The sequence below is a fragment of the Rana temporaria genome, chromosome 3 (genome assembly GCF_905171775.1).
Source record: "Rana temporaria chromosome 3, aRanTem1.1, whole genome shotgun sequence".
NCBI classification, from domain to species: Eukaryota; Metazoa; Chordata; class Amphibia; order Anura; family Ranidae; genus Rana; species Rana temporaria.
In genome coordinates, this window is record NC_053491.1 from 217,223,738 (window position 1) to 217,245,162 (window position 21,425).

At 43.2% G+C, this 21,425-nt stretch overlaps 1 protein-coding gene across 3 annotated transcripts in view; it reads left to right on the forward strand.

The window, feature by feature from the left end:
* Nucleotides 1-7,849: 7,849 nt before the first annotated feature.
* CDK17 (cyclin dependent kinase 17) overlaps nucleotides 7,850-21,425 on the forward strand; it is a 228,630-nt gene continuing 215,054 nt past the window's right edge. For 2 of the 3 annotated variants that reach the window (XM_040344234.1, XM_040344236.1), the window contains exon 1: nucleotides 7,851-8,249. The gene's annotated coding sequence lies outside the window, so the exon portion shown is untranslated. Of the gene's footprint in view, nucleotides 8,250-21,425 lie in introns of all 3 variants that reach the window. The other variant, XM_040344235.1, reaches the window with a different exon arrangement.

Below are 21,425 nucleotides of genomic sequence, written 5' to 3' on the forward strand. Positions count from 1 at the left end.
GCAATGTTGATGGTGAACAGATCAAAACACTGACAGAATCCATGGATGTCAGGCTTTTGAGTGTCCTTGCAAAGAAAGGTGGCTATATTGGTCACTGATTTGTTTTTGTTTTGTTTTTGAATGTCAGAAATGTATATTTGTGAATGTTGAGATGTTATATTGGTTTCACTGTTAAAAATAAATAATTGAAATGGGTATATATTTATTTTTTTGTTAAGTTGCCTAATAATTCTGCACAGTAATAGTCACCTGCACACACAGATATCCCCCTAAAATAGCTAACACTAAAAACAAACTAAAAACTACTTCCAAAAATATTCAGCTTTGATATTAATGGTTCATTGAGAACATGGTTGTTGTTCAATAATAAAATGAATCCTCAAAAATACAACTTGCCTAATAATTCTGCACTCCCTGTAGACGAAAGATATCTTGGATTATCTTGGATTATGCTCAATGAACAACTCACTAGTGTAGGTAATAATACAACTAAACGATTTGAGGCTATCTGGAGCCCTTGGGGTGCTTATGTTCATATTAACCTCTTGGGGTCTTAGTCATGATCCTATAGGAGCTCTGCAAGTTCCTCTTCTCTCTGGGTTCCCCTGGCTTTTCTGTCTTCTCTTGTGGCTCCTCCTGCATTCTTTTTTTTCTTCTCTGTTTTTCTCTACTACTTTTCGTTACTACTAGTGCTTGGCCCTACGATTTTATGAGGCTGTGAGCCCTGACATTTCCTTTGTTCACTCGTTTATACTATAGAATACACATTACTTACCTGCCAGCTCCTTTAACTACTTGCCGACCGCCCCATTTACTGCTACAGGGTGGCCACGCTGTGCAGAATCACGTAAGCGTGGCGTAGGGTTGCCACCTCATCCCTTTAATCCCGAACACATATGGATTACACAGGTTCTGAGGCTAATTTAATGCAGATATGGCACCAGTTGAGTTTAATTACCACCTTAATCAGCCACAGAACCTGTGTAATTAATATGTGTTCTGGTTTAAAGGGATGAGGTGGCAACCCTAGCGTGGCGGCGGCTCACTCCTGCTGTCATTTTACACAGCTGGAGCTGATCAGCAGATCCCGCAGACCCAATGTCCTCTGGCACCCATTGATCATTTGGTACACTAACAGAATGGCAGCCTGCCTATGTAAACAAGTACAGAAGGCATGGATCCTGTGTTTTGGTAAAGTAGAAACACTGATCTATGCCTTCCACTAGTAAAAGCACCTCTCCCACTATACTAAAACATTAGCTAGGCACACAGTTAACCCTTTTATTGCTCCTGATGTCAACCCCTTCTCTGCCAGTGTCATTGGTACAGTGACCGTGCCTATTTTTAGCACTGATCTCTGTAATAATGCCAATCGTGTATCTGCCTTAGAAGAGATGAAAAACCACGTCACCGAGAGCCGCCTCCAAGATGGAGATACACCTGTAACATAACCCATCAGAGGGCCGCTATACCTACCGTATTTATTCGTGTATAACGCGCAAAATTTTATACCCAAAAAAAATTCCAAAGTTTGGGTGCGCGTTATACACGAGGACTCCATTGGCGGCCGGTCCATTGAGGGTGCAGGCGAATTGTGAGTTCGCACTGCGCCTTTCCTGGGCTGCAGCCGCTCACTGTACGCGAGGGTGAAGGAAAAAAAACGTCCCCACGTCGCGTACAGTGGGCGGCCCGAATTCCTTACTGTATAGTCGCCGCTTCAGTTCCTCGGCCGTAATGGTAAGCATTGCTTTTGTTAAGCATTGCGGTTGTCCCGATACCATTGTTCTGTCAGTCCCCGGGTGCAATGTTATACTTTTGTATCACCTTGCCCCCCCCCCCCCCCCCGCTACCGCTGTACATACCTTTCGTACAGCATATTCACCCGGGTTGCGAGTCCCGCGGGAGTGGGCGTTCCTAACACGTCTGTGATTGACGTTTTGCCCAAAACGAGGTCCCCCCGTCGCGTAAGCCGTGTCACGATTGGCGAAAGGAGCCGAACGGCGATGCACATGCGCAGTATAGCGCCGACTCGCCGTTCGGCTCCTTTCGCCAACCGTGACGCGGCTTACGCGACGGGTGGAGCTCGTTTTGGGCAAAACGTCAATCACAGACGTGTTAGGAACGCCCACTCCCGCAACCCGGATGCACGGTGAATATGCTGTACAGAAGGTATGTACAGCATCCAAAAAATAATAGCATTAATCGGATTGTGGGGGGCAGTGTAATAGTTTTTTTTTTTTTTAATATGTTTATTGGGTTTTAAAAGATACAAATACATATTAATGCAACAATCGTTCAGTGAAGAATCATATAATCCCTAAATAGGAGGGGATTACAACCATGTAGGAAACTTAGATTACCGTACTACATATTGTAACTCGTGAAAGGGAAAAACATACATGGGGATCGGAGATCATAGGGAAAGTGTAATGAGCCCTTCCGTCAAAGATCATGAAAGTAATACCGTAATTGAAACAGAGATGTCATAGGAAATAAATATCACTATATCCATATAACTCATCAGACTCCTAGAAAGAATACTGTAGTCAAAAAAAGTATGGTAGTTTTTAGGGTGAATGCATATACAGGGGACATGGCTGGACATACAGGGGACATGGCTGGACATACAGGGGACATGGCTGTATATACGGGGACATGGCTGGACATACAGGGGACATGGCTGTATATACGGGGACATGGCTGGACATACGGGGGACATGGCTGCATATACAGGGGACAATGGCTGGATATACTGGGGACATGGCTGTATATACGGGGACATGGCTGGATATACAGGGGACATGGATGGATATACGGGGGACATTGCTGGATATGGGGGGACATGGCTGCATGTGGGGGGACATGGCTGGATATGTGGGGGACATGGCTGCAATAATAAAAAAAAGTATCGGTACTTGTACTCAGTCCTAAGAAAGTGGTATCGGGACAACCCTACATTTTGTACAATTCAGTGTTCTTCATATTTTAATTGATATACTGGTACCCGTTAGATGGCAACTCAGGGTATCAAGAGGAAACGTTCTGCATATGATGCTTCATTCAAGCTCAAAGTCGTTGATCATGCTGAAATTCACGGAAATCGAGCAGCTAGCCGAGAATTCACTGTACCAGAGACGAATGTTAGAGAATGGAGAAAACAGAAAGTCGTCCTGAAAGATATGAATAAAACAAAAAAAGCACAACGAGGGAGACAAGCCATGTACCCAGACATGGAGAAGGAACTTTATGAATGGATCATTGACCAAAGAAGTAGTGGGTACATCGTCACATCACTCCACATTAGACTTCAAGCCCAAAAGTTTTGCAAAGATTCAAACTTCAAAGCCTCTAATGGATGGACACAGAAGTTTATGAAAAGGCATGGACTTGCAATACGCCAGAAAACAAAGATAGCACAGAAGCTGCCTAATGATTTAGAAGAGAAGATCGCTTCATTCCATACCTTTATAATGAACCAACGCAAGCAGATTAATTTTGAACTTTCACAGATAGGCAATATGGATGAGACCCCCATGTGTTTTGACCTACCAGGCAACAGGACAATTGACAGCAAAGGGAAGCACACAATCCAGATTAGAACCACTGGCCATGAGAAAACTCATTTTACCGTGGTGTTATCCTGTATGGCAGACGGTTTTAAACTTAAACCAATGGTGATCTTTAAAAGAAAGACTATTCCAAAAGGAGTTAAATTTCCACCAGGTGTCGTGATCCATTGTCATCCTAAAGGATGGATGGATGAAAAGGGCATCATTTTATGGTTAAATAAAGTTTGGAATACTAGACCAGGCGCACTACTGAAGAAATCCATGCTTGTATGGGACCAGTTCCGCTCACACCTGACAGACACTGTGAAGGACAAACTGAAAAGTCTAAAAACATTTCAAGCTGTGATTCCAGGTGGACTAACCTCTATTCTTCAGCCACTAGATGTCGTTTTAAACAAACCCTTCAAAGACAGAGTCAGGGAAAAGTGGATTACCTGGATGAAATCCGACGACAAAGAATTGACTGCAAAAGGAAACCTCAAGAAACCTGACCTATCTCTCGTGACATCCTGGGTTAAAACATCATGGGAAGACATACCAAAAGAAATGGTCATCAAGAGTTTTTTGAAGACAGGCATCAGCAATAAAATGGACGGCACAGAAGACGACCTGCTGTGGGATTCAGACTCAGAAGAAAGCGAAGAAACTGGAGAAACAGATGTTCATGCCAACTGGGACACTGATGAAAAATTAACTCGAGAAGAATGGGAACAACTCTTTGGTGTATCTGATGATGAATTTGACTTTGAAGCATTTTAAATAAATATTGTTACCAGTAATTTTATTTCAGTATTGTGTTTATACCAGTTTATACCAGTTTACATTGTCAATAAATGATTTTTGGCAATTTTAATGATTTTATACCGATTTTTAATTGAAAATTAGGGGTGCGCGTTATACACGGGTGCGCGTTATACTCGAATAAATACGGTAACTATGTCAGGTCCGCCCGATCATACAGAGTCACGTGGGACTGCCAATGACCAGCGCGGAACCGTGACGTTGCACGCATGCGAACCTGACGTAGTTAGGTATAGCGCCCCTCTGACAGGTTACCTTGCACGTGTATCCATCTTGGAGGCGGCCCTCGGTGACGTGGTTTTACACCCCTTCTAAGGCGGATACACGATTGGTCAATATTGACCATGTGAACATAATTTTCCATTTTCGTGGGCTTTTCGAGATTGTTTGCACCGCATGGTAACCACAGCACTTCCGGGTTTGGGTTATGGGCAGTTTTGAGCCCATATGGATATAAGTCACCTTATATAATTGGTTCCCAGATCGAGGCTTGGAGCCCATACAACCATGTGATTGGTTCTTTGCCAATTAGGGACTCTCATTAACACCAATGTCAGAATTGTTTTTGATTGGTTACATTATGTACATGTTATCCAGGGGCGGACTGACCATTGAGTCACTCGAACACTGCCCGAGGGCCCCATGCCACTAGGGGGCCCCATCAGGGTTGCCAGGCTCAGTAAAACCAGGGACAGTATGTAAAAATCTATGTTTTTTTACATCTGTCCCTGATATGTCCGAAACCGACATGTTTTTGATGTGAAAATACCGAGATTTTAGCTGCCCCGCCTCGGCATGGCCTCCTGGCGTGGAGGCCATCTGTAAGCCCAGGGGCCCCATAATCGTCTATTGCCCGGTGGCCCCATGAGTTGTCAGTCCGCCCCTGATGTTATCTATATATTTATGTGCAATGTGGGGGAGCTGTTAGATGCCCCAGTAGAAGTCCCATTAGGACGAAACATGTCGGGCTTGGTACACCGCTCCCCACATTGCTTTTATTACAGTGATCACTATTTTATCTTGTCTGTCGGTTTTTATAAATAAAAAACAATTTTTTGACCTACACCATTGAAGGCTTCCCCCTTTTTTCTTTGAATACCTTCCTGGATGTGAGTTTCAGCCTTCCTGTTTGGTCATCAACTCCTCAGCCTTGTAGCCATTCACCAGATCCATCGGAGTCGCTTTTGGAGATCCCGGGGCTTCTTCGGTACTTGGTCGATTTGCTGACTTGGATATCTATGCCTGAGGAATGAGGATGATTCTGGAAAGGGATAAGGATGATTCTGGAGAGGGATGGGGATGATTCTGGAGAGGGATGGGGATATTCTAGAGAATGATGAGGATGATTCTCGGAAGGGATGGGGATGATTCTAGAGAGGGATGGGGATGATTCTAGAGAGGGATGGGGATGATTCTAGAGAGGGATGAGGATGATTCTAGAGAGGGATGAGGATGATTCTGGAGAGGGATGGGAATGATTCTGGAGAGGGATGAGGATGATTCCGGAGAGGGTTGAGGATAATTCCGGGGAGGTATGAGGATGATTCTGGAGAGGGATGAGGATGATTCTGGAGAGGCATAAGGATGATTCTGGAGAGGGATGGGGATGATTCTGGAGAGGGATGGGGATGATTCTGAAGAAGGATGGGCATGATTCTGGAGAGGGATGGGGATGATTCTGAAGAAGGATGGGCATGATTCTGGAGAGGGATGAGGATGATTCTAGAGAGGGATGAGGATGATTCTGGAGAGGAATGAGGATGATTCTGGGGAGGGATGGGGATGATTCGGAAAAACGATGAGGATGATTCTGGAGAGGGATGGGGATGATTCTGGAGAGGGATGAGGATGATTCTAGAGAGGGATGAGGATGATTCTGGAGAGGCATGAGGATGATTCTGGAGAGGGATGAGGATGATTCTGGAGAGGGATCGGGATGATTCTAGAGAGGGATGGGGATGATTCTGGAGAGGGATGAGGACGATTCTGGGGAGGGATTATGATGATTCTGGAGAGGGATGGGGATGATTCTAGAGAGGGATGAGGATGATTCTGGAGAGGGATGAGGACGATTCTGGAGAGGGATGAGGATGATTCTGGAGAGGGATGAGGACGATTCTGGAGAGGGATGAGGATGATTCTGGAGAGGGATGGGGATGATTCTAGAGAGGGATGAGGATGATGGAGTTACATTGTGAAAAGGGATGAGGATGATTCTGGAGAGGGATGGGGATGATTCTGGAGAGGGGTGGGGATGATTCTGAAGAAGGATGAGGATGATTCTGGAGAGGGATGAAGATGATGGAGTTACATTGTGAAAAGGGATGAGGATTATTCTGAAGAGGGATAAGCCCCCATTCACATCTAGGCGTTTTAATGCCTGTAGTGCTACGCCGCTGCCGCCAGAGGGATGAAAACACATGTCCCTCTATGGAGATGGTTCACATCTCCACGCCGGACGCCGGACGCCTGAAAAAAGGTCCCGGACCTTTTTTTCAGGCGGCTTTCGGCATTCGGCTAGGAGATGGGAACCATCTCCATAGAGGGGGTCAATCTGGGGCACATCTAGGCGGACAATACCGGCGTTTTGTCACCGCAAATCGCGGTACAAAACGCCGCTATTTGTACCGTGATTTGCGGCGACAAAACGCCACAAATTTGTCTGCCTAGGTGTGAATGGAGCCTATGGATGAGGATTTTGCACAAATGTGTACTTTTTTCGATGGTTTTTATACCTCATGTATTTGAAACTTGTAATTCTCAGCCTATAGACTCCTGAGATGTAAATCCAACCCTCTGTAAAGGCCAAATTTATTTTAGTTTTAGTTTTGGACAGCATTAGGACATTAGAACACAGATCATTCTTTATTGTGATTTGTGTCCCTGTTAGGGAGATTTGCCCTCTCTATTAGTCATGTTTTTGGTTATCTTCAGTAGTAGACTGTAAGCTCTAATGAGCAGGGCCCTCTGATACCTCCTGTATTGAATTGTACTGTCTTCCCTGACGTTGTAAAGCGCTGCGAAAACTGTTGGCGCTATATAAATCCTGTATAATAAAAAATAATAATACGTAAAAGAAAATGTGAAATTTTGGCTTGACATGAGAACACAGAAGGGAAACCTCTAATGTGGACACCCTGGGATTACCTCACTTTGGGTTTATCTTCCACTTCCTGTTTGGGTTTTGGGACAGGAAGTGAACGGAAATCTCCACAATAGGACACAGATGACAGGGGTTTTAACCCTTTAAAATGAAAAAATAAATAAAAAAAAAGGTCAAGTCTTTAGTTACATTGTTTTTCTTTTAATTAAGCAGTGCAAACGAAGAGTAGCCCCGTGTGTTTTGCCCCTTGTTCCCACGTCTCGGAGGAGTGATTAGTGAGCCCGGATAGGACTGTCCTCAGAAATAGAGCCTGCAATGGAGGAATCCCCCAAATGACGCAGTAGCGGACAGGAAGCAGCAGGGGGCGCCGCGCTGCCATTCTCACGCTATCACTCCGCCTCCATTAGCTGCCAGGCCGGGGGCGGATCTGCTGCGTTGTAGAAGAAAAAAAAGAGAGAGAGAGACCGAGCAGGATCGTACCCGGAGAGAGGAATCCGGAGCAGACGTCAGCCTTGGCCCGGGGTTCCGGAGAGGCGGCTGTCACTGATCGTACAAGGAGGGAAGGAGATCGGAGGAATAGAGAAGGACTGGTCCGGCCAGGGAGGGGGGTGCTCAGAAGCCATGATGTGTATACAGCCCGGTGATGTGTCCGGGTCATGACACTGCACAGCCGGTGACGATCTGGGACACCGAGGAGGACTGTGTGTGTATAGACTCAGCCGATCTCCCCATACACCGCCCAATCCGGCCTGTGTGAGGACAGCCGATCATCGCCTGTGAGTATTCTGACCCCCCCCCCCCCCCCCCAGTCTGATCGCCCCCCTGTGCACCCCATCCCCCATCTGTCAGCCTGACCTCTTCCTGAACACATCTTTCCTGTCCTACATGTCACATGGAGTGTGCGAACAGCACAAGGAATGCATCATATGGGGGCTGCTCACACACATCACATACACAACACATGGATCTATGTTTGGGATTGCCATGGTGGTGGAAACCATTGGGTTTGCCTGTCCATACACTATACAATCAGATCCATTGACTATGTAGTGCAAAGGCCCACCTGATTGGATACTGATTGGATGAAATATTTTGTTTTGTATAACAGCGAGCGATTTTTTTATATACGATCAGATTGTGGAGATTTGCCGGCCAATCACAAGGATGCTTTCACAACTGTACCCTTTTTTTTTCCAGCCGCTCTCCGATAACGAATAGTCGGGATCTATAATAATAACGAATAGTCGGGATCTATAGTGTATAATAACCCGTTTGTTGCCGATATTTCACATGTGGGGATGTGGATCGATAAGGAGGGCTCCGTTGTAAATTATCGGTCGCATCTCTGTTTCCGCCATGTAATCCCCCTAATCTGATTGATCGACGTGCCTTCATATTAAAGTGCTGCCGGTTGATGCAAAGCGATGGATAATATTTGGCTCCGGCCAATCCATTCACTTGGGTCAAATCGGGAACTATATTCCGAAGGGAAGTTGTTTGCGGATTTAATCGTTTTGTTCGAATTTGCACATTATCATTTATGTAGCGTTGTCAATCTACGCAGTGCTTTACATATTCATCGTATAGTTACATTGAGTGTACAACCACCAACAATAATCAGATTATCTACTTTATCTAGAGAGACTCGGACCAATCGGAAGCATTTTGATTAAATCGTTTTTTTTTAGATGGCTTTTCACGTATTTATAGATCTTGGGGAAGAGTTGATTTATCCGATACATAAGGGATGTACAATCAGGTTGTATGGTGTATGGCCAGCCTCTGACATAACCCCATTGTACATGTAGCTGCTTGTTGTTGCCCAGGTTCAGCATGTCCGGTTAGCGCTCATTTATACCGTATTCGGCATACGTTTGTAGCGTTTTTTTGTTGTTGCATTTTATTTTTTTCTATTATTTTATATATATATATATATATATATATATATATATATATATATATATATATATATATATATATATATATATATATATATATATATATATATATATATTAGAAAAAAATAAAAAACAACAAAAAAAACGCTAACCGGACATATATATATTATTAATAAAAATAATAGAAAACAAAAAAACACTACAAACGTATGCTGAATACGGTATATAACATTTTGTGTGTATGTGTATATATCTCTCTCTCACACACACACTGTAATTTATTATATATATATATATATATATATATATAAACATTTTCTGAGTTACATTTCCATGTGCGATGTGTTCCGGTGCCAAAAAATTCAGCATGCTGTATGTGGTGTTTTGTTTTGTTTGTTTTTGTTTTTTTTCATTGTTTTGTTTTTTTACAATGCAAACTGTGCTTACAGAATTCTATTTTCTTCCAAATCTGTTTTGTGCTGCGTTTTAAAAATGTGTAGAACCCACATCTGGTGTAAAGAAGTCCCAGCGTCCTGATCGGCGTTTATTGCGCGGTATCCAATCACCCCCTCGGTACACGGTGTTAATGCTTTTCCATTGAATTGAATTCCATTCAATTGTATGGGGCCCATTCACATCTAAGCAATGTGCTGTCGCAGGATCGTGTGTTTTGCCCCCCCCCCCCATGGCTCCTAGTAGCCTGATTTTCATTGGCCTAAATAAAAATGTTTACATCTGAAAATGCACGCGTTTAAAAAAAAAAACGCTGAAAAACGCCTGAGAATCCAGCGATGACGTGTGATCCTGTTTTATTTCTTGCCATTAAAATCATTCGATCAGGATCTTTAAAAAGGATTACAGTGTAGACCTAGTAGACCTAAGCGATCGATAAATATTCACCCTCTAAAGATGATCTATTCAGGCAGAGTCTCATTGGTCAGCGATGATCTTATTTGGCGTTATCTTTTTCTCTGGGAATCCTGCTGTCACCTAGATGTGGTATGGATGGCTGCGAGCGCAATCGTCATGGCCTTTGTGTTTGTTTTGCTTTGCTTACCTATTTTAAAGCAGCAAGTCCAGCCAGCCGCGATGTGATTGGCGGTTCCAGGCTGGCTGGTGTGTGACGGAGCAGAGTGATTTCTTGTAGCCCTATCATGGTGTGTTAGGGAAACACCAGTGACTCTTTGTAGAAGGAAGGGAAATCTCATCAGCACAGCAGGCATTCTTCTCAGCAACTGCTCCAAACGGTGGGGCTTGCTTTTCAGGGGGATGGGGAGGAATCGCAGATTAGCAGGGATGATGATGATACTTAGCATGATTTTCACAGGGCTCAGATTATATGGAAAGCTTTCCGTTCTAATTGCTCATTTGCATCAGTTTGTTCCTCGAAGGAGCTTACTATCTAATGTCCCTAGCACACTGCAACAATCACTAGGAGTCATCTGGAGATAAAATAATTGAATATACTAGTATGTTGTAGGATAGGAGGAGAAACCCCTTACCCAATCACAGGGAGGATGTATAGGATGTATGCAGATGGTGGAATTCAAACCCACCACTCAGAATGCTAATCACTTATCAGCACAATGCTGCCTGAAATACAAATCAAGGGATCTGCTTCTTCTATGATTGCAACCCTCTCCCCTCATCTATACAAATCACATTTTACTGAAATAAAGGTGCATTTATTTATTCTCAGGCCGCAGATTTTGTCTAGTGCTTTTATAGCCCTAGGGTGTGTGTGTGTGTGTGTGTGTGTGTGTGTGTGTGTGTGTGTGTGTGTATTTAATAAAAATAAATACCGGTGTATATATTGAAATTGCTGCGTATTCTACACAGCATTTATTGGGATACCAGCCTCTGTTTAACTTTTTTATTTATGTATATTTAAGGTTCAGAGAGAGAGTGGGATTGTCACGGTGCTAAGAAAATTACTTAAATATTATATAAAAAAAAAAATCTGAATTTTTTTATTACACAATAATAAAAATTCTAGGGCTGTTACTGATTAAATTTTTTGTCATCGATTTATTTTAAATCGACTAATTATAATGCACATACAGTTTTCGGATCACCACCATATATAGTCCCCACTGTAATATCCACAGACATCTCCCCCACTGTAATATCCACAGACATCTCCCCCACTGTAATATCCACAGACATCTCCCCCACTGTAATATCCACAGACATCTCCCCCACTGTAATATCCACAGACATCTCCCCCACTGTAATATCCACAGACATCTCCCCCACTGTAATATCCACAGACATCTCCCCCACTGTAATATCCACAGACCTCTCCCCCACTGTAATATCCACAGACCTCTCCCCCACTGTAATATCCACAGACCTCTCCCCCACTGTAATATCCACAGACCTCTCCCCCACTGTAATATCCACAGACTTCTCCCCCACTGTAATATCCACAGACTTCTCCCCCACTGTAATATCCACAGACTTCTCCCCCACTGTAATATCCACAGACTTCTCCCCCACTGTAATATCCACAGACAAGTCCCCCCCTGTATCGGAAGATTAGTGCTTGCTTAGTCTTGCCAGAGAAGCCGGCCGAACGCAAGCAGTTGAGGCCAGGTGATGACGTCAGCGCGCCGCCCTAGGTTCACCTAGGCCGCCGCCGGGTGCACCAAGATGGCGCCGCTCTGGGTGCTAGACCGAAGACGCGGCCTTTCCTATGGCCGAGGCAGCAGCGGAACTCCGCAGATTACGGTGACCCGTTCGGATCATTTACGATCCATTGCACCACTAGTACCGATCAAAAGAAATTTGATTGATCAAAAAAATTAACTGTTTATCGAGGAATTAATCTTTAATTTCCACAGCCCTAAAAAAAATCAATACAAATTCTGAATTCTTTTATATAATATTTAAGTAATTTTCTTAGATTAGATGAGGTACGTATTGGTATAGAAGGGATCCAAGTAGATTCTATACCAATACGCACCTCATCCCTAAGTAACTAGTAAGGTTCAGAGAAAGAGTGGGATTGTCACAGTGCTAAGAACAAGCTAAGAAAATTACTTAAATATTATATAAAAGAATTCAGAAGAGGCTGCTATATTTATAATTGCTGCGTAGATGATGTTGACAAGGTTAATTATTTGGTGGTGGTTATTGCACAGCATGTGGCTTAATCTTTAGGCCCCTTTCACATGTGCGGACCATTCAGATCCGCCTGTCGTGTTTTTTGTTTTTTTTTTCAGGCGGGTCTGAACGAGCGCTCCATGTACCACCTATGGAGCATCGGATGTCAGCAGTGACATGTCCCCTGACCCCCGATCAGCCCTGATCCGATCCTTGCCGCTAAAATGTGATGGATGTAAACTCTATTTTGTATCCGTCTGGCGGATTGGATGAAAACGAACTGATGGTTCGTTTTCATCTGATCCTCCATAGAGAAGAGCAGAGAGATGTTTGAGGCTGGCTTCACACTTGTCCAACAAACGCTCCGACATTGGGAGCTCATGTCGCATGACGTGTGAAAATCAATGTTTCCCTATGAGAGCCGTCTTAACTGGTCCGACTTTGAAAATGCTCCCTGTGCTACTTTGGTCCGACTTTGATTCTACTTGAATATCATTGAAGTCGGATCAAAATAGGATCCTTGTCCTTACCATTAGACTTGTGACATGTGATTACAGCAGCCGTAAAAGAAATTTATCTCACTCTGGGATTGTTTTCATTGGTCAAAGAACAAGTCAGACTATCACAAAGTTGGATTAAAGTAGTATCCTGTTCATGAAAGTCGGATGGATGTAGGACCAATGTCGCAGAGCAAAGTAAACTCACTAAGGCTCGGTTCACATATATGTGTATTGGATGCATTTTTACCTGCATCTGATTTGCATAACATGTGAATCGGACCGACTTTCAATGGAGCAGGTTCACACATCTGGGGCAGCCATGATCCGTTTTTGAAAAGGTTCCTGTGCGATTTTTGCTTCTGGTTTAGGTATGTATTGAAGTAACAATTTGCAGCTGAATCGGTGAACAGAACACCTAACTCCATGTGTGAACCTAGCCTAACTGTGTATGGCTAGCCTGTACGTACATTCACATCAGTCCCTGCTCTTATTATTTACTATTGTTGTTATTTTTTATTATAAATGATTTATAGAGCGCCAACAGTTTGCGCAGAACTTACTGTCAGTAGGGTTGCAATATATTTCAGTACAGAAGGAATCCGAGGACCCTGCTCATTACAGTGTAAGAACGCCCCCACCTTGCATGCATACCAGGTATGCATAAACAGATTAAGACCAATTTTAGACAGGAGCCATTTAACATACCAGTATGTCTTTGGCATGTGAGAGGAAACTAGAGTGCCCACACAAGCACAGGTAGAATATGCATACTCCATGCAGATAGTGTCCTGGCTAGGATATGAACCGAGGACACCAGTGTTACAAGGCAGCAGTGCTTGTCACCAAGCAGAATAATTCATATAGAGATTATTTTAGCACAATCTCTAACTGCCCTATGAGTGCCGTTGGCACAATCTGTGCAAGACCATCTGTGACTTCCATAAAATCCGGCATTTAAATGGTTCCATTAGGATGGCAAATTTCTCTTGTTTCTTAGAAACTGATTGAACGGAAGAGTGTAAGGGACATTTGAACAGCTGTAATCTCTTAGAACCAGCTGTAGGTTTAAGGAAACTGCTAATGAGAGAAAAAAAAGACAACCAGTGCTGAACTGCATCTGAAAATGCTAGTTATCTGGCTGTCTAAATCACTTGCCAAGGACAAGCATAAAGAAGCATAAAGCAAGTTATTCCATCATTTCTGATCTGCATATTTCTTCCAGATCAAATATTTCTGAATCAGAATGACAGCCATGCAGTTAGCACTATGCCCTAGATCAGGGTGGGTGTCCAGCCCGCAGCCTGCATGCGGTCTTTGGCTCGATTCACACCCTATGCATGTTGCTTTTGAGCATTTTTGCAGTGCTTGCTGCGTTATTAGACGTGCGTTTTTACCGTGATTTGCTTATTTTTTTTTTTTTTTTTTTTTTTTTTTTTATATATTTTTTTTATTTCCTTTAACGACCAGCTATAAACTGGTTAAAAAAAAAACGCAAATCGCGGCAAAAACTTGGTACTTGCGTTTTGGATGTGGGTCCATTGAATTTTATTACATGCAAAACGCTGCTTTTTGCAGGAAAAAAAGTCCCCGACCCTTTCCAAAAACGCAGAGGCACAAAAAAGCATTGATGTGAACATGTTCCATAGGAAACCATGTTAATAATATGTCCCTGCATTTCTGCAAAATGCATCAAAAAAAGCATTAGTGTGAATGGAGCCTTAGAGAGTTTGACATTGTTGTGGCCCAGGCCCGTCTGGCGATGCAGCCAAGGGAAACTGTCAGACATACAGGTCCGTTTAGGGATGCCATGCAAACATAGCGGCCGCAGCATCCTACATTGTCAAGTCAGGCAAATGCACATATGAAGGGATGCCGGGGCTGCCATTTTTGCAATACCATTGGCAGCAGGGAATGCAGGTGCACCTGGCAAGTAAATGCTACATGCCCGGATTTTGGGGGGTATCAGTTACTGACCGACCATCATGCTAATAATCAGTAATTTTAGTTCTAGGGGTTTTCCCATAGGTTCCCCCATGCTGCCAAGCCAGTCCTCACAGCCCCCCCCCCCCCATGCTCTTGAAATCGCAGGTTCTCTGATGTCATTAAGTACAATGCAGAACCCAAACCCTTGCATTGGATGTGAGGACACTGAGGGGTAGTCCACTGCCTTTTCAGATCCCCCTAGACCAGGGGTGTCGAACTCCATTTCATTACGGGACAAATCGGCATTGTGGCTGTCCTCAAAGGGCCAGTTTTATCTGTAAGTCTAGATGTCCAAAGCACTAAACTGCAGATTAACCTCTTGACAGCTGAGGTTTCTATGCTGAGAACACCCCCCTGTGTACTTCCTGCACAGTGACTGAGCTGTCATAGACAGTGCTCAGTCTCCAAACATGTTTGGGAGTCGGTGGGATGGGCTTCCGATCACTTGACTACAATGACTGCCAATCGGTGGCCATGTGATTGTGAAGTCAGTCCCACCCCCATTTGTAAAGACTCATTTAAATGGATGTTGTTACTTAGTGGGAAGGAGTCAATGCAGCTACATGCGTGAAGGCAATGCTGTATCTTGGCCTAGGCCAACAAGGCCCAGGCCTAGGGCAGCACTTTGCAGGGGGGGCAGCATCAAAAGAGTTCATTCCTCTTTATTTCCTGCCCCATAGCCAAACAGGAAGCAAGAGGAAATTTCTGCAGATTAAGGGAATCAAAAGGCCCCCCACCCCCAAAGGCCATCAGAACTAGTGTCCCCTTTGGAAAATTTCAATGCAGTTCTTAAACAGGAAGGGGCGTGACCTTGACAGGAAGGGGTGGATCATATTTAAATTATGGGTTGCGCGAGTTTAGACAGGCCTAGGGCAGCAAAAAGCCTAAACGCACCACTGCATGAAGGGGGAGCTGAATGGATCCTTTTTTCGTGCATGCATGCATCAGCATTGCTCTGTGAAATGACAGGAGCTGGGTCACACCTGAGAGCTACTAACCTTCCACCTGGTTGTAGATGGTGGGTACAAAATCAGCATTAACACCTAGGATACAAAATGCGTGAAACAAAGCCCACGGTTGGTGTTAACATCAGAAAAATAATGGCTCGTGTTAATGCAGGGAAAACATTTTTCACACGTTATTAACTTGTGACGCCTTTTCTTGTTGATGAATCGAGTTCTGTTTTCACACTGTAGCAGCTAATACTGCTTGAAATGGCCCCAAATATGTGCTGTGTGCAGTTCCACCATTACAATTCCCTGGAGTCTAGCAGAATTTCATTAGTTACGTGAAATCGGCTTTGTGATCGCAATCGTACGCAGCCGAATCTGACACGATGCACTGATCTGTTCAATCATTCTCTATCTCATGTGTGTACGGGAATTGGAGGAGAACCTACCTGTCCTCATGGGGAGCGAGTCTGATTACAGATTTTCCATAGAGGGACAGTGCGGGCGCGCATCGGGGAAAACCTGTGCCCGCCTTGTCACGCAGGTGCACCGGATACCCGCGATCGGCAGTCACAAAGCCAGGGACGTGGATCTCTGTGTGTTAACAGAGATCAACGTCCGGTCAGGGAGAGGAGACTGATGGTGTGTCCCTTGTACATAGGGACACATATCGGTCTCCTCCCCCACAGTAAGAATCACTCCCAGGGAGACACATTTAACACCTTGATTGCCCCTTGGTGTTAACCCCTTCTCTGTCAGTCACATTTATACAGTAATCGGTGCATATTTATAGCACTGTTCGCTGTATAAATGTGGTCCCAAAATAGTGTCAAAAGTATCCGATGTGTCTGCCACAATATCCCAGTCCTGACAAAAACTGCAGATAACAGCCATGAATAGTAAAAAAAAAAATGTCATTCTATCCCCTATTTAGGCGCTATAACTTTTTCGCAAACCAATCACTACGCTTATTGCGATATTTTTTTTTTATTATACCAAAAAGTAAAACTTCTTTTTTTTCCAAAATTGTCGCTCTTTTTTTGTTTACAGCGCAAAAAATTAAAACCACAGAGGTGATCAAATACCACCAAAAGAAAGCTCTATTTGTGGGGGGGGGGGGGGGGAAAGGATGTCAATTTTGTTTTTGAGCCATATAGTACGACTGCGCAATTGTCATTCAAAGCGTGACAGTGCTGAAAGCTGAAATTTCGCCTGGGCGGGAAGGGGGTATATGTGCCCAGTACGCAAGTGGTTAATCTGCCTAAAAAGAAGCTCATGTAATTTTTTGGGGGCATTTTGCTTCAGACGAAGGGAACACTCAGATGTTAACAGGGGCCATTTAAATGAATGGGATTTCACTTTATGGGCGTTTTTGGACCTTTTGAGATGAGTGTTTTACGAGCTGAAAATGCTCGGGTGTGAATGGGCTCTAAGGCTGGGTTCACACTACTACACTACTTTCATCCTACTTTGCTCTGTGTTCAATGTTTCCCTATGAGAGCGTCTTGTAGCGTCCTACACAAGTCGGTCCGACTTTGAAAATGCTCCCTGTACTACTTTTGGTCCTACATTGATCCTACTTCAGGCCCATTGAATATCATTGAAGTCGGACCAAAGTAGTATCCTGTTCATGAAAGTAGGATGGATGTAGGACCAATGTAGGATAAATGTAGGACCAATGTAGCAGAGCAAAGTAGGATGAAAGTAGTGTAGTAGTGTGAACCCAGCCTGAGGCTGGGTTCACACTTGTCCTACATTGGGAGCTCATGTAGTATGACGTGTGAAAATCAATGTTTCCCTATGAGAGCTGTCTTAACTGGTCCGACACAAGTCGGTCCGACTTTGAAACTACTCCCTGTACTACTTTGATCCTACATCAGCCCATTGAATATCATTAAAGTAGGATCAAAGTAGGAGCCTTGTCCTAACCATCCGACTTTTGACATCCAACTTGTGATTACAGCAGCAGTAAAAGGAATTTATCTCACTCTGGGATTGTTTTGATTGGTCAAAGAACAAGTCAGACTATCACAAAGTCGGATCAAAGTAGTATCCTGTTCATGAAAGTAGGATGGATGTAGGACCAATGTAGGATCAATGTAGGATCAGTGTAGGACCAATGTAGCAGAGCAAAGTAGGATGAAAGTAGTTGGCTGGGTTCACACTACTACACTACTTTCATCCTACTTTGCTCTGCTACATTGGTCCTACATTTATCCTACATTGGTCCTACATCCATCCTACTTTCATGAACAGGATACTACTTTGGTCCGACTTCAATGATATTCAATGGGCCTGAAGTAGGATCAATGTAGGACCAAAAGTAGTACAGGGAGCATTTTCAAAGTCGACCGACTTGTGTAGGACACTACAAGACGCGCTCATAGGGAAACATTGAACACAGAGCAAAGTAGGATGAAAGTAGTGTAGTAGTGTGAACCCAGCCTGAGGCTGGGTTCACACTACTACACTACTTTCATCCTACTTTGCTCTGCTACATTGGTCCTACATTTATCCTACATTGGTCCTACATCCATCCTACTTTCATGAACAGGCTCCTACTTTGGTCTGACTTCAATGATATTCAATGGGCCTGAAGTAGGATCAATGTAGGACCAAAAGTAGTACAGGGAGCATTTTCAAAGTCGGACCGACTTGTGTAGGACGCTACAAGACGCTCTCATAGGGAAACATTGAACACAGAGCAAAGTAGGATGAAAGTAGTGTAGTAGTGTGAACCCAGCCTTAAGGCGACAGAACGCTCACATGTGAACATGTGCCATTATAATGAATGGGATTTTGCTTATTGCTTTTTATGAGCTACAAGTTTCAAGCAAAAAATCTCTCAAAAAAGGAAAAGCAAGTTTCAAGCAAAAAAGGTGTGGATGGGGCCTAATGGCCTATACACACGATCCGAATATTGTACGACTTTTTTCGCTTAATAGTCGCAAGTAAAATGAAATAGGTTATTAAAGTCACGAAAATTCTCGTACGACCGCAAAAAATAATCGGAAGTGATGTCATGTGTTGTAATGTATTTGTATTGTATTTTCAGATGACAACTGTACTGACTAAACAAAATCGTACGATCTGACATCGTACGAGGAAAATTTTCGTGCATGTCCGATCGAATAATATCGGTTTAACTGTCGTGATCGGCTCTCGAAAGTAGTGTACACACGATCCGAAAATCATACGATCCTTCATCGGACAATCGTTTTCGTCCAATATTCGGATTGTGCGTACGGGCCATAAGGCTGACCATAAACTAGTAGATTTTCAAACGAATAGACGTATAAAAAATTCTTAGTACATTTTTGATAACTTTATAAATGTAATTTCAAAAGTGCTTCAAAATCTGGTTTGCTTTTAACATTTTGATTTTGGAATGAATGGGATTTTTTTCCCACGTGAAAACCCCAAATTTGAGTAAAAAATTCCATCCTCCTTCATATTTGCTCGTCACTTTGGTCAAAAACAAACATCCATTTGACCTTACTAACAGTTGGGGGCCCATGCGCACTAGGAACTGGTTTGGAATCGCACAAGAACGCTGTGTGATTCACATGCCGTTCTGTGCAGTGTGATTTTCATACATTTTGAATGGGCTGAAATTGCAAAGCACCAAAAGTAGGGCATGCACTACTTTATGAAATGTACTGCAACCTGGCAATTCGTGCGGGCAAATGAAATGCGTTTTGGGGTGGTGTTAACTTTGTACTGACACCCGCTGCAGATCGCAAGGACCGTGCAAATCTGGAATGCGGTGCTGTGTGGGCCCTTAGAAAATCAAATTAACGTTCCCAGAAGTTGTAGTTGTGTATGGCCAGCCTTTTTATTTTTTCATTCCATGGGAGAGTTTGCATTGAAATACCATGCTGTAACCGCCGTAGCCATGTTTTGCATGCAGTTTTGGCATGCTCCCATTAACGTGTGTGTGTTTGTTTGTTTGTTTGTTTGTTTGTTTTTTATATAATATATATATATATATATATATATATATATATATATATATATATATATATATATATATATATATATATATATATATATATATATATATATATATGCCCCTACTTACAGAGCAAACTGTATTTGTAAGGAATCTAATGCACATACAGAATAGTATGGGAGGAGAACTTACATTATTTAATTACACTTGTTATGAATGAAAGACAGGGTATAATTACAGGTCAGACAAGTCATATAAGCAGTTCACATGTAACGAGTATAGAGTGCACTCAGACGCTCTGGTATGATTATCAGTTATTGTTTAAGCCGGAAGATAAAAATAAAATTATTGCTCCCATACCAGGAAGGGAGAGAAAATTGGAAAAAATAATCAACTACCGGTATGTACAATTTTTAAACCTTTGATAACAAGTGTTTCCTGTTTGTGGTCCATTACTAAGAAAATAAAGGGGCAAGAAGAGCTCCAATGTGAAAAGAGATAAAAGTGGGGGAGTTGGGGTCCCTAAAAGCAGGAGTGCTTTGTTTCAGTAGATCCTCTGCTAAATCAGAGCTTATGGGGTGGGGGTCAGTTTTGTTACATTCATGCCCATTCAGTTTTATTACCCACATTTTGACAGCAGATGTTGGCTGACCCGTGATGGCTCTATGGGCGACCCGAATGATCGGATTTATGTCTATTTATATCGGGCTACCTCTGGTCCATCAAAAAAATAGAAATGGGTGTAGTCTTTCCTGTATTACATTTTTTTTTTCTCCCACACCTGGTTGAATTTTGGAAGTAGGCAGATGTGATGAAACACAATCTGCCTGCCCATTGACCTGTATTGGTCTTCCAGACAGGTCCACCTGAAAAATTTACAGGCCTGCCTAATTTGAAAGCCTGTGTAAAAATGACCTAAGAAAGAAGAAAAAGATCCCCTTCTCGCCAGGTGTGAGACCTAAGCCTAGTACACAGCACTAGTTTTTTGCTGGGTTTAATGGAGAAAAAAAACCTGACGGATCTGGTTGGAGCCACTGTACCAATGATCCGATGTTAGTACAGCGATCTCCCTTGCTGAGCTATTGTGTTCTGACAGGGGGATGACCCTTCTGCCAGAACACTCTGGTCAGCGCTTTCAGCCATTGGGAGAGAGCGCTGAACCGTGAGCCGGTCGGCAGAGCACGAGCCTTGGACAGAAGCCCGCATCTGTCGGATAGGCTGCCATACATATGGCCGAATGTCGACCAGTTTCTATTGAACCGGCTGACACCAGGCGACATTCGGGTACTGGGCTTAATACAAGTTTTAAAATGGAGAAATTCATTCTCACATTATGTGGCCACATCACAAAACTATATAGAAAAATAGGGGTTCCCTCGTTGGAAGAAATGGGACTTTAAAGGTTCAAAGAGTGAACATATAATTCTGTTATTTTATTCATGGAACAAAAATAGTCTTATACTGTACAAAAAAAAACATTTTTTTAAATCAATACATATAAAAGTGAGGTACTCATGGCGGAATCGCCTTATGATACTGTTCCCTCAGGAAATCCCTGCATGTA